This window comes from Phoenix dactylifera, chromosome 1 (genome assembly GCF_051530095.1).
Source record: "Phoenix dactylifera cultivar Ajwa chromosome 1, Ajwa_hap1_PhDact_Kaust_v1.1, whole genome shotgun sequence".
Lineage (NCBI taxonomy): Eukaryota > Viridiplantae > Streptophyta > Magnoliopsida > Arecales > Arecaceae > Phoenix > Phoenix dactylifera.
Window position 1 is genome coordinate 74,617,345 of NC_143190.1, and position 9,799 is coordinate 74,627,143.

General features: G+C 44.5%; 1 pseudogene across 1 annotated transcript; it reads left to right on the plus strand.

Annotated features, from left to right (window-relative positions):
• The first annotated feature begins 2,376 nt into the window (after positions 1–2,376).
• On the plus strand, positions 2,377–5,032 carry LOC103696110 (putative pentatricopeptide repeat-containing protein At3g05240 pseudogene; annotated as a pseudogene). The gene has a single exon (XR_015973758.2). The product of XR_015973758.2 is annotated as a putative pentatricopeptide repeat-containing protein At3g05240 pseudogene (transcript).
• Positions 5,033–9,799: the final 4,767 nt, after the last annotated feature.

Below are 9,799 nucleotides of genomic sequence, written 5' to 3' on the forward strand. Positions count from 1 at the left end.
TAGAAGCCAAAAAAATCTCATATTTGAAAATGTGGTTCAAAAGCTGGGGTTGTAGACAAGCCTCATCTACGTTCCTACCCTCTTAATTGGATTCAGAAGGACATCAAATAAAGATTACGAAGCAGTGTACCTTTAATTTCGTCATAACCAAGAGGTATATTGACGAGGTAACTTGTAAAGTGTTCTTTTAGATGTTTGCTAAGTTATCCTTAAGAGCCCGTACCTTTGGGATCGAGATGCAGTCTTCTACCGGCATTTGAAAAAGTATCGGTTCATGAAGGACATGAAGGAGTTTAGGATCAATGCTTCAAAACACAAGAAAATGTAGATCTTGTGACTGTTGCCTAGGCAAAATGACTCGTTAATGCCTGCAAAAAGTTTGCGCTGATGATGATACGAAAAGCTGATGTCGCATAAGAAAGTTTCAGCCTCTTGATAAAAGACTTAAATCCAAGACAGAAAGTTGAAATAAGCCAACTATTGAAGAGTTTCCTAGATCTATTCAATGATGTAAAGGGGCAACCCAAAAAAAGCAATTGAGCACAAGATTTAGTTAATTAGTGACGTGCCTTTACCCCTAACTTGGGGATCTACCACAATTCGATGATGGAGAACGAGGAGATTAAGAAGCAAGTCACTGAGCAATTCTTGATCAGGGCAAGATTAGGCCAAGTTGTTCATTGTGTGGATCTCCTGTGGTTCTAGTGCCAAAGAAAGATGGTGGATGGAGGATGTGCATCAATTATCGTGCCTTGAATAAGATCCCAATAAAAAATAGGTTCCCTCTAACCTGAATTGATGATCTATTAGACCAACTCAAGAATGCATATTGCTTCACCAAGGTGGACTTAAAATTCAAGCACTATCAAGTCCGGGTTTGCAAGGAAGACGACCTTCAAGACGAGGCAGGGTTTGTTCGAGTAGTTGGTTATGCCATTGGGTTTATGCAATGCCCCTGCCACCTTCATGAGGCTGATGAACGAGGTTCTACAGCCCTTCTTTGATGATATTTGTGATTGTCTACCTCGACAATAATCTGTTCTACAACAATACTTGGGAAGAACATGTCATGCACATCAAGAAGGTCCTAAACGTGCTGCAAGGAAAATCAGATGAAGATGAACCTCAAGAAGTGCAAGATCAGAAAGCAGTTTTTAGTGTACTTAGGCTTCGTGGTTGGTGGAGGTGAGCCGTAAATTGATCTAGAGAAGGTGAGGGTCATCAAAAACCGGCTTAGACCCAAGACCGTAACTAAGTTTAGAAGTTTCATGGGTGCGGATCAGTATATCAGAAAATTCATGAGAAACTTCTCAGTAATCATAACACCCCTACATGGCTTGACGGAAGCCAACCAAAAATTTAAATGATTGAAGAAGCATGAAGATGTTCTTTCATCTTCTTTTAATTTTTTTTTGAAAGATTCAAATTGAGCGAGTTGAAGAAAATCTTACTTCACTCCTATCAGATCAATAATACTATGCGCAGAAGTAAAACCCTACATCCTTATCTTATTCATTTCTAATAAAAGAAATAGCATATCCATCAGCTTGAAGAATGGCTACAAACGAAGGGTCCAAAACAGCCCCCAAAGTCCACATCGCATTCCCCTGCAGAGCACGATTTGCCATATAAACACTGCTTGATTAGCCATATAATCACACCCTATCCTTTAACATAGTTTGCTTGTGTTGTAAAACTTAATAATGTCTCGAGTTTCACATGTTTTCGGTGTGAAGCTAACAGACTACAATTTGCCTTTCCAAGGTGGACTATCTACGCTCCAATCCAATAACATGAGAGTAAAATTCTCTATGGAACCACCAGACTTAACTAGAATTGAAAATCACGATGTTACTCTCTGGATAGTGAGATTGCTGAGCTTAGTTTTTAGTGAGATTACTGAGCTTAGTTCTTAGTAAGATTTTGTAAATGATCATAACTGGTATATAATAAAATATTGAGACTTATGAACCTGGGGAAAGGGACGTGATAAAGTGTGTTTAGTTGTTTGTAGTAAAACTTACTTCCATCACTGGGGGCTTATCTGTATCTCGTAATATTGTTAGATTACATCAAACTTGCAGCGATTTAACTGTATTCATTAGCCACACCTATGTGGGGCAAATCACACTGCAAATCGGCTCTTAAAGGACATTAACCCTCAACTCTTATTTTTCAAGATACTTTAGCTTGCCTTGTAAAACCTAATGATGCCGTTGAGCCCCTCATGTCTACTGAGAGGTCAATCAGACTACAAATCGGCTTTCCAAGCTGACTGTCTACACTTTGTCCAATGAAATGCGAGTATAATTATTTACCGAAGTAATCAGATTCAACCGGAGTTAAGTTTGGCATCAAGAAATACGGGTTTAGTCAGCTCGTCACCCGGCCCGAAATACGGGTTGGATCAAGAAAAAGCCTAGAAATTTTCTAAGCTCGCTCGGCCGGTAAGGGAAGGGGGCGAGAGAAAACCTTGACACCCTTCCTGGATACCCTTGACGCGGGAATAGGTATTTCTCCTCTCTCTGTCGATCTTTGGTGGCCCTTCGATGGTCGGAAAGCGCCGGTAATTATGATTGATTCACCGTAGCAGCCGTGGCGAAAGAGGTGAGCGGAGGGGGAGAAGGACGGCAAGCGAAGAACAGAGGTGGCCATGGGTGGATTCAGAGCCCTGCCGTCCATATAATATATGCGCTACCTGTACTTCCAATCCAAATCGAGTCTCCCGACCAACAAGCGATGGGTCACACCACATCATCAGAACATCATCTCCCTTCTCCAGAGCTGCTCCAAGAGGGAGGAATTGATTCAAATCCATGCCCAGATGATCCGGAGCCGCCTCATAGAAGACACCTTTTACGTAAGCCGGATCATCGCTTTCCTCGCCGCTCCTTCTCCCCGATCCAGCATGGCCTACGCCCGTCGTGTTTTCGATCAAATTCACCAGCCCAACCTGTTCTCGTGGAACTCCATGATCAGGGGCTACGCCAATTGCGATGCCCCTCGAGACGCGCTCTCTCTTTATAAGCTCATGCTTCGAAGAGGGTTCTCTCCGGACAGTTACACATTTGCGGTTGTAACGAAAGCTTGCGCTCACCTTAATGCCTTGGAAGCAGGCGAGACGGTTCGTGGCTCGGTTCTAAAATGTGGGTTGGAGTCGGACATGTTCGTCATGACCGGGTTTATCAATCTGTACGCCGGCTGTGGGGAGGTCAATATTGCAAGAGAGGTTTTCGATGAAATGCGGCGAAGAGATGTGGTCTCGTGGACGTCGATGTTGTCTGGCTATGCTAGAGTAAATCGGTGGGATGAAGCTTTTCTATTGTTTGACGAAATGAGAGTGACGGGCATTGAGCCAAATAAGGTCACGATCATGAGCCTCATTTCAGCGTGCGGACAGCTGCGAGCTCTCGATAAGGGTCGTCGGCTCCACCTGCGAATCATAGAAAATGGGATGGAACGTGATGCTGATGTTGCTAACTCTATAATGAACATGTATGCAAAGTGTGGAAGTATGCGAAATGCTGCTGAGGTCTTTGAGAGGATGCCTGTGAAAAATTCTATAAGCTGGAACACCTTGGTTGGTGGCTTTGCTCGGAATGGACTCTACAAAGAGGCCTTAACGATGTTCCAAGAGATGGCATGCTCTGAAGTGAAGCCGGATGAGATAACAATCATCGGTGCTTTGTCAGCATGCGCTCAGTTGGGTGATCTCCAACAAGGGAAGCTTCTCCATGCTTACATTGAGGGTCGCATGATCGCTCGCAATCTTTTTGTTACAAATGCTCTGGTTAACATGTATGCCAAATGCGGAGATCTTGCTAAAGCTGAAGCCATATTCAGGGGAATGCCTCAAAGGGATGTTTTCTCGTGGACAGCTATAATATCCGGTTTTGTTCAAGTGAGCGGTTGTAAGAAAGCCTTGAGCCTCTTCGAAGAGATGCAGCTCACAGATGTTGAACCGAATGAAGTTACCTTGGTTAGTGCCTTATCTGCTTGTTCCCAGCTTGGGGCTTTGGACCAAGGCAGACAGATTCATGCTTGTATAGAAGAAAATAATGTGGGAAAAGATGTGTGTCTGGGAAATGCGCTGATGGATATGTATGCAAAGTGTGGTTGCATTGAAATTGCATCACGGATTTTTCATGGAATGCCTCTGAAAGATACCCTTTCATGGAATACGATGATTGGTGGTCTTGCAACTCATGGACATGGAAGAGCAGCGATAGATCTCTTCAATCAAATGCAGAAAATAGGGGATGCAGAGCCCGACAGTGTGACTCTTTTGGCTGTTCTTTGTGCGTGTAGCCATTCGGGCATGGTTCATGAAGGAATATTTTACTTCAGCTCCATGTCTAGCTCATATGGTATTGTTCCTGAAGTGGAACACTACGGGTGTATGGTAGACCTCTTAAGCAGAGCTGGGTTAATTGGCGAAGCAAGTGATTTTATCAAGAATATGCCAATAGCACCTAACTCTGTGATCTGGGGATCGCTTCTTGCATCCTGCCGGGTCCATCATAAGATGGAACTTGGACAGAAAATTGCGCAGCACATTATCGAGATAGCACTGAATGATGAGGGAGCACATGTCCTCATTTCTAATTTATATGCTGAAGCAGGTAGATGGGATGATGTGAGACAAGTAAGAACCCTGATGGGAAGTAGGGGAATGGAGAAGTCCCCTGGATGCAGTTCGATTGAAGTGAACGGTGTTGTCCACGAGTTCTTTGTTGGAGATAAGTTACTCCATCAATATGGTATGATTTATTTGGTGCTTGATGGCCTTACACACCAGATGAACCAGACTGTTTGTGAATCGTGCTGTACTTTGTAAGGCGTCAGCCACTGGCTTTGCAATCCCGATCTAGATTGAGGTATGTTCAGCATACGTTCACACATATGGTTCCTTTTTTATTATTAGACATAGTTTACTGCAGACAAAAATTCTTTGTTTGATTAAGCAAATAAGAATCCGAACTAGTGTTACAATTTTTCTTTTTATATGTTAGTATGTATGCACTTCTACGTCTGTTCATCTTCATGGGCATCAATTTTCATGAGGGATACATTTATTGCATGGTTAAAAAACGGCAAATATACTATTCAGAATGATTATCTCCTCGAAATTGTGATTTAGCCCCCCTTTTTCATCTGCAAAATGCTAGTATGTGGATAGCTGCTATTGAAAATGTTTCACATGCGTCTTTCCTTGGTCAAGGATTAGCACAATACAATATATCCAAATGATTGTACTGCTGTCACCGCTATCAGCATAAAGCACCGTTATTGAGCTTATTAGATCTAACTTATTTATTCTAAATGTTGTCTTATTGCAAGAAATTGCCAAACTAGAACTCCGTATGCATTTCTTTGCATGTTGTTTTGAGTTTCTATAGGTTAAACGTTTTGTAGAAGATGGTTTTAGAAAATTTATGTATGAAAGAAAAAGATGCTTCATTTGAGAGCATGTGGGATTTGGAATAGGAAAACCTATAGTTGCAGCTAGGGTTGGAAATGGTCTCGGGCCAAAGACCCATCAAATAAGGCGAGGTCATTATTGGGCTTTAGGTCGGGCCTAAAATGAGGTCTATGCTAGGCTTGGGCTGAGAATTTGAAGCCCAATTGATTTTTCGGACAATAATCTGGCCCAACCCAAACCTAGCTTAAAATCCAAGCTCCATGCCTAGTTCAATGCTTGAGCTTGACACGGCCTTTAACAAACCAAGATCTCATACAAAAAAATAACCAGAAAGTATTATCTGAGTTACTTGGCCTCATAGTTGTATACAATGTCTATGCCGTATATAACCAGTATAGAACTAAATACACGCCCGTATGAGTCTTTGTACAGTTTTTTTTTTCGTTTAAGCTCTGGTATCTTTATCAGTGTTGGGGGAATATAAATTGCCCCAAAGCACGTGAGCACATTGCCGGCATATGATCAGAGGTGCCCGACCTCGGGACGCTCGACCAGGCGCTCGACCTCAGAAAGCCCGACCTCGGGACGCCCGACCAGGCGCTCGACCTCAGAGGCGCCCGATCTCGGGACGCCCGACCAGACGCTCGACCTCAGAAGCGCCCGACCTCGGACGCCCGACCAGGCGCTCGATCTCAGAAGTGCCCGACCTCGGACGCCCGACCAAGCGCTCGATCTCAGAGTTCTCGACCTGGCGCCCGACCTTAGAGTTCTCGACCTGGCGCCCAACCTCAACATTCTTGACCTCGGAAGCCCGGCCTCACCATCCACCCGCCGCGTTCACATCCTTTTACAACTCGACCGGGGATCATGCTCTGCTACCGCTGCCAACAATTAATGCGCATGGCCTCTGCTGATCTTCGGCTCACTCAACAATCAATACGCATGCTATCTACGGATCTCAAGCCCTCCACGGCAAACAGCTGACCCGCTCGGCTACGTCCGATCAGCCACGACGATTTGTTGGCTCCGACCTAATCTCCTATGGCAATGCATTTGTTGCCCAGATAGACAACCCAAGAGGGGGGGGTGAATTGGGTTTTTAAATTAACTTAGCTAATTAAAACTTTGTGGATGATTAACTAATACTATATCCAGTTAGTTAATTAAAGCTAAGTGCTGTGAGTAATGTGTGGGGAAGAAGATGAGAGACAATGCACTACAAACACAAAGTTTTATAGTGGTTCGGAGCTAACCCTTGCTCCTACGTCCACTCCCCAAGTCTCACTTGGGAATTTCACTATAACCCCCTTGGATTACAGCCGGTTGTTTTGCAAGCTCACAACCGAACTTGTTGTTTTACGAGCTCACAACGAACTCGGTCGGTTTTCCCAGGCTCACCGACTAGAACCAACCCCGATTGTTTTTCCGGGCTCACAATCAAACCCTTACACTCGTTGGTTTTAAACCGGCTCACCAACCAACCTTAATCCCCTTGATTCAATCCCCCGATTGAATCAAGTAAATACACGAGATAGAAGAAAACAGAAGATAGCTTCTCAAAAAGCAGATTTAAAACAATATAATCGTAAAGGAGTTAGAAGCCCTCAAACGCTTTTAAGATGGTGAAGAGGTGTGGCTTCTGGAACTCCGATCTCCTCTTGAAAGAGTGATCGACTTGAAAGCAGGAGGAGGAAGCTTTGAATGCTGGGAAGATATTGGTGGAGCAGTAAATGCAGATCTTCCCTTTTTCTCGTTGAAGAGCACTTAGAGAGCTTGAAGACTTGAATGCTAGGAGTGGAATATGTGTTTTTCTACCTTGCTACAGTCTTCTGTGGCTATTTAAGCCAACCCCCACGGAAACTAGCCGTTACTCTGCTTTTTCTGGCCGTTCTGCACACTCTGCGCAGCCTGACAATGTGACCGTTGGTGGGTTGGAGTCGACTCGCGCGATCAGGAGTCGACTCGGCTGTAGCAGGAGTCGACTCGAGCTTTTCCGGAGTCGACTCGGCAACTGTTCCCAGTTTGAATTAAAGTTGCCGTCTTGACTGGGAGTCGACTCGTCTTGACCCGGAGTCGACTCGCCAACTTCTGGCGCTGACCTGGCAATTTTGGAGTCGGCTCATCCTCTGTAGTCCGTGGATCCAAATTTGAATTTTGTCCACTCGAGTCGACTCGACTGTCCTGGGAGTCGACTCGAATCTCAGAGCCCGAACTCCCGATTCTCTGTCTTTTGGCTCATCCAGTCTTGGAGTCGGCTCGAACTTCCTTGGAGTCGACTCGGCTCTCAGTTTCCGAAAGTTGGTCTTCTGCCTTTTGACGTGAAGCTTGTCTTGGAGTCGACTCAAGCTGTCTGGGAGTCGACTCGAATCTCAGAGGCAGTAACATGGTCTTCTGTCTGTCGATGGTCGCACAGTCTCGGAGTCGACTCGCGTACTGCGGGAGTCGACTCGAATCTCAGAGTCCATAAAACGCTCTCTGACTTTTTCTTTGTGTACCGCTGGGAGTCGACTCGCGTTCCACTGGAGTCGACTCGAATCTCAGAGTCCATAAAACGCTCTCTGACTTTTTCTGTGTGTACCGCTGGGAGTCGACTCGCATTCCACTGGAGTCGACTCGAATCTCAGACCTGAAAAACTGCTCTTCTGTCCTTCTGTCTGTTTTCAGTCGGAGTCGACTCGTACTGATCAGGAGTCGACTCGAGCTCGTGCCAGTGACCTTGATACACTTGGAGTCGACTCGTGATACTCGGGAGTCGACTCGAGTCTCAGACATTGGTTCATGCAGACTTCTTAACTTATCCAAAATACTATGAACCAAGTCTAGAAACACTTGGACAGGATTTTCACTGAAACACTCAATTGAATTCATTAGTAATCACAAGATATACTCAATTGCTTTGAGCTCATCAAAATCAAATGGGGTTTTAATCAATCACTCCACAATCTCCCCCTTTTTGATGATGACAAAACTTTGAGTATATGTAAAATGAATTGCTCATAAAACAATGAAGTAAAATCCATAAATGAATTCAAATGTCTGATAATTTAATTTATCCAAGTTTGAAGGGAGTGAAACATTAAATTTCGGAGTTAAAGCTCCCCCTTTCATTTGGAATTATATAAGCCTTCATATTCTGCAATCAATTGTTTGGCTTATATGACATTAATGTTTTAGCTTGATTAAAATTCAGATTCTCCCCCTCAACATATGCATTCAACTATATTTTGATTTTCTGAATTTCCTCTTCATGCTTTGAAGTTTTTTTTTGAACTGAATTTTATCTTTAGAGGAAAAATCTGTCAATTTGTTCTTGAGTAGGATTCAGCTAATCTCCGAATATCCCTTGAATAGATTCTGGAGATTACTCCATTAGGAGCCCCAAAAGAGAGATAATGAGCCTTGAGGTACCGAATCCACTTAGAACAAATTTATGTGTGTTTTTAAGAGTTTATCGTTTTATTTATTTCCATTGATTTCTTTTATATATTTTTTAATATTTCTCCCCTTTTACATATTTTATACTTACACATTTCTTCCCCTTTTTGTCATCATACCAAAAAGGAGGTAATCACACACAATCAATGGCACAAATGGCACAGTCAATCATCAAATGGCACAGAAATGAAGATAAGATGTCTACTCATTGTATTGATATGAAGGTGAATACATTTGAGCATACAATAGGTAAAGCAAGAACAATACAAAAGAAGACAAAACACAACTCAAAATCATCTATGACCTCCTCGAGGATGTGGCTCCCCCTCTCGAGGATACATCTCCTCCTCTGGAGGATACATCTCCTCCTCTGGAGGATGTAGCTCCCCCTCTCGAGGATACATCTCCTCCTCTGGAGGATGTAGCTCCCCCTCTCGAGGATACATCTCCTCCTCTGGAGGATGTAGCTCCTCCTCTCGAGGATGTGACTCCTCCTCTCAATCGGCTCTGCTCCATGAGGAGGGCGACTGCCTCTGTAACATGGCCCAGCTGCGTGATAATAGACGTGGTGGCTCTGCTATGTGTAGTGGAGAGCTCAGTCACCGACGTCTGAAGCCCAGTCACCGAGGTCTGAAGTGCATCCAGCTTGTCGATGAGCACATTCGACAAGCGCTCGGCCCCCTCGGTGGTGGTGTGCATGTCACGGCGGATGTCATCCCGCATCCTCCTCGTGGTGCTCGTGACCTCGCTCATGCTGTGGAACTGGGCCTGCACCAGGGTCCTAATGTTGTAGATCTCCTGCCGCACCTCAGCCGTCATGTCTGTCACGGCTGTCAAAGATGGGACCAATGCTGAGGATGGAGTGGGTGCAGGAGTGGGAGCTGGCACGGAACCTCGGAGCTCCCGGAGCAGCTCGTCCCTCAAATCTTGGACGATCTCCTG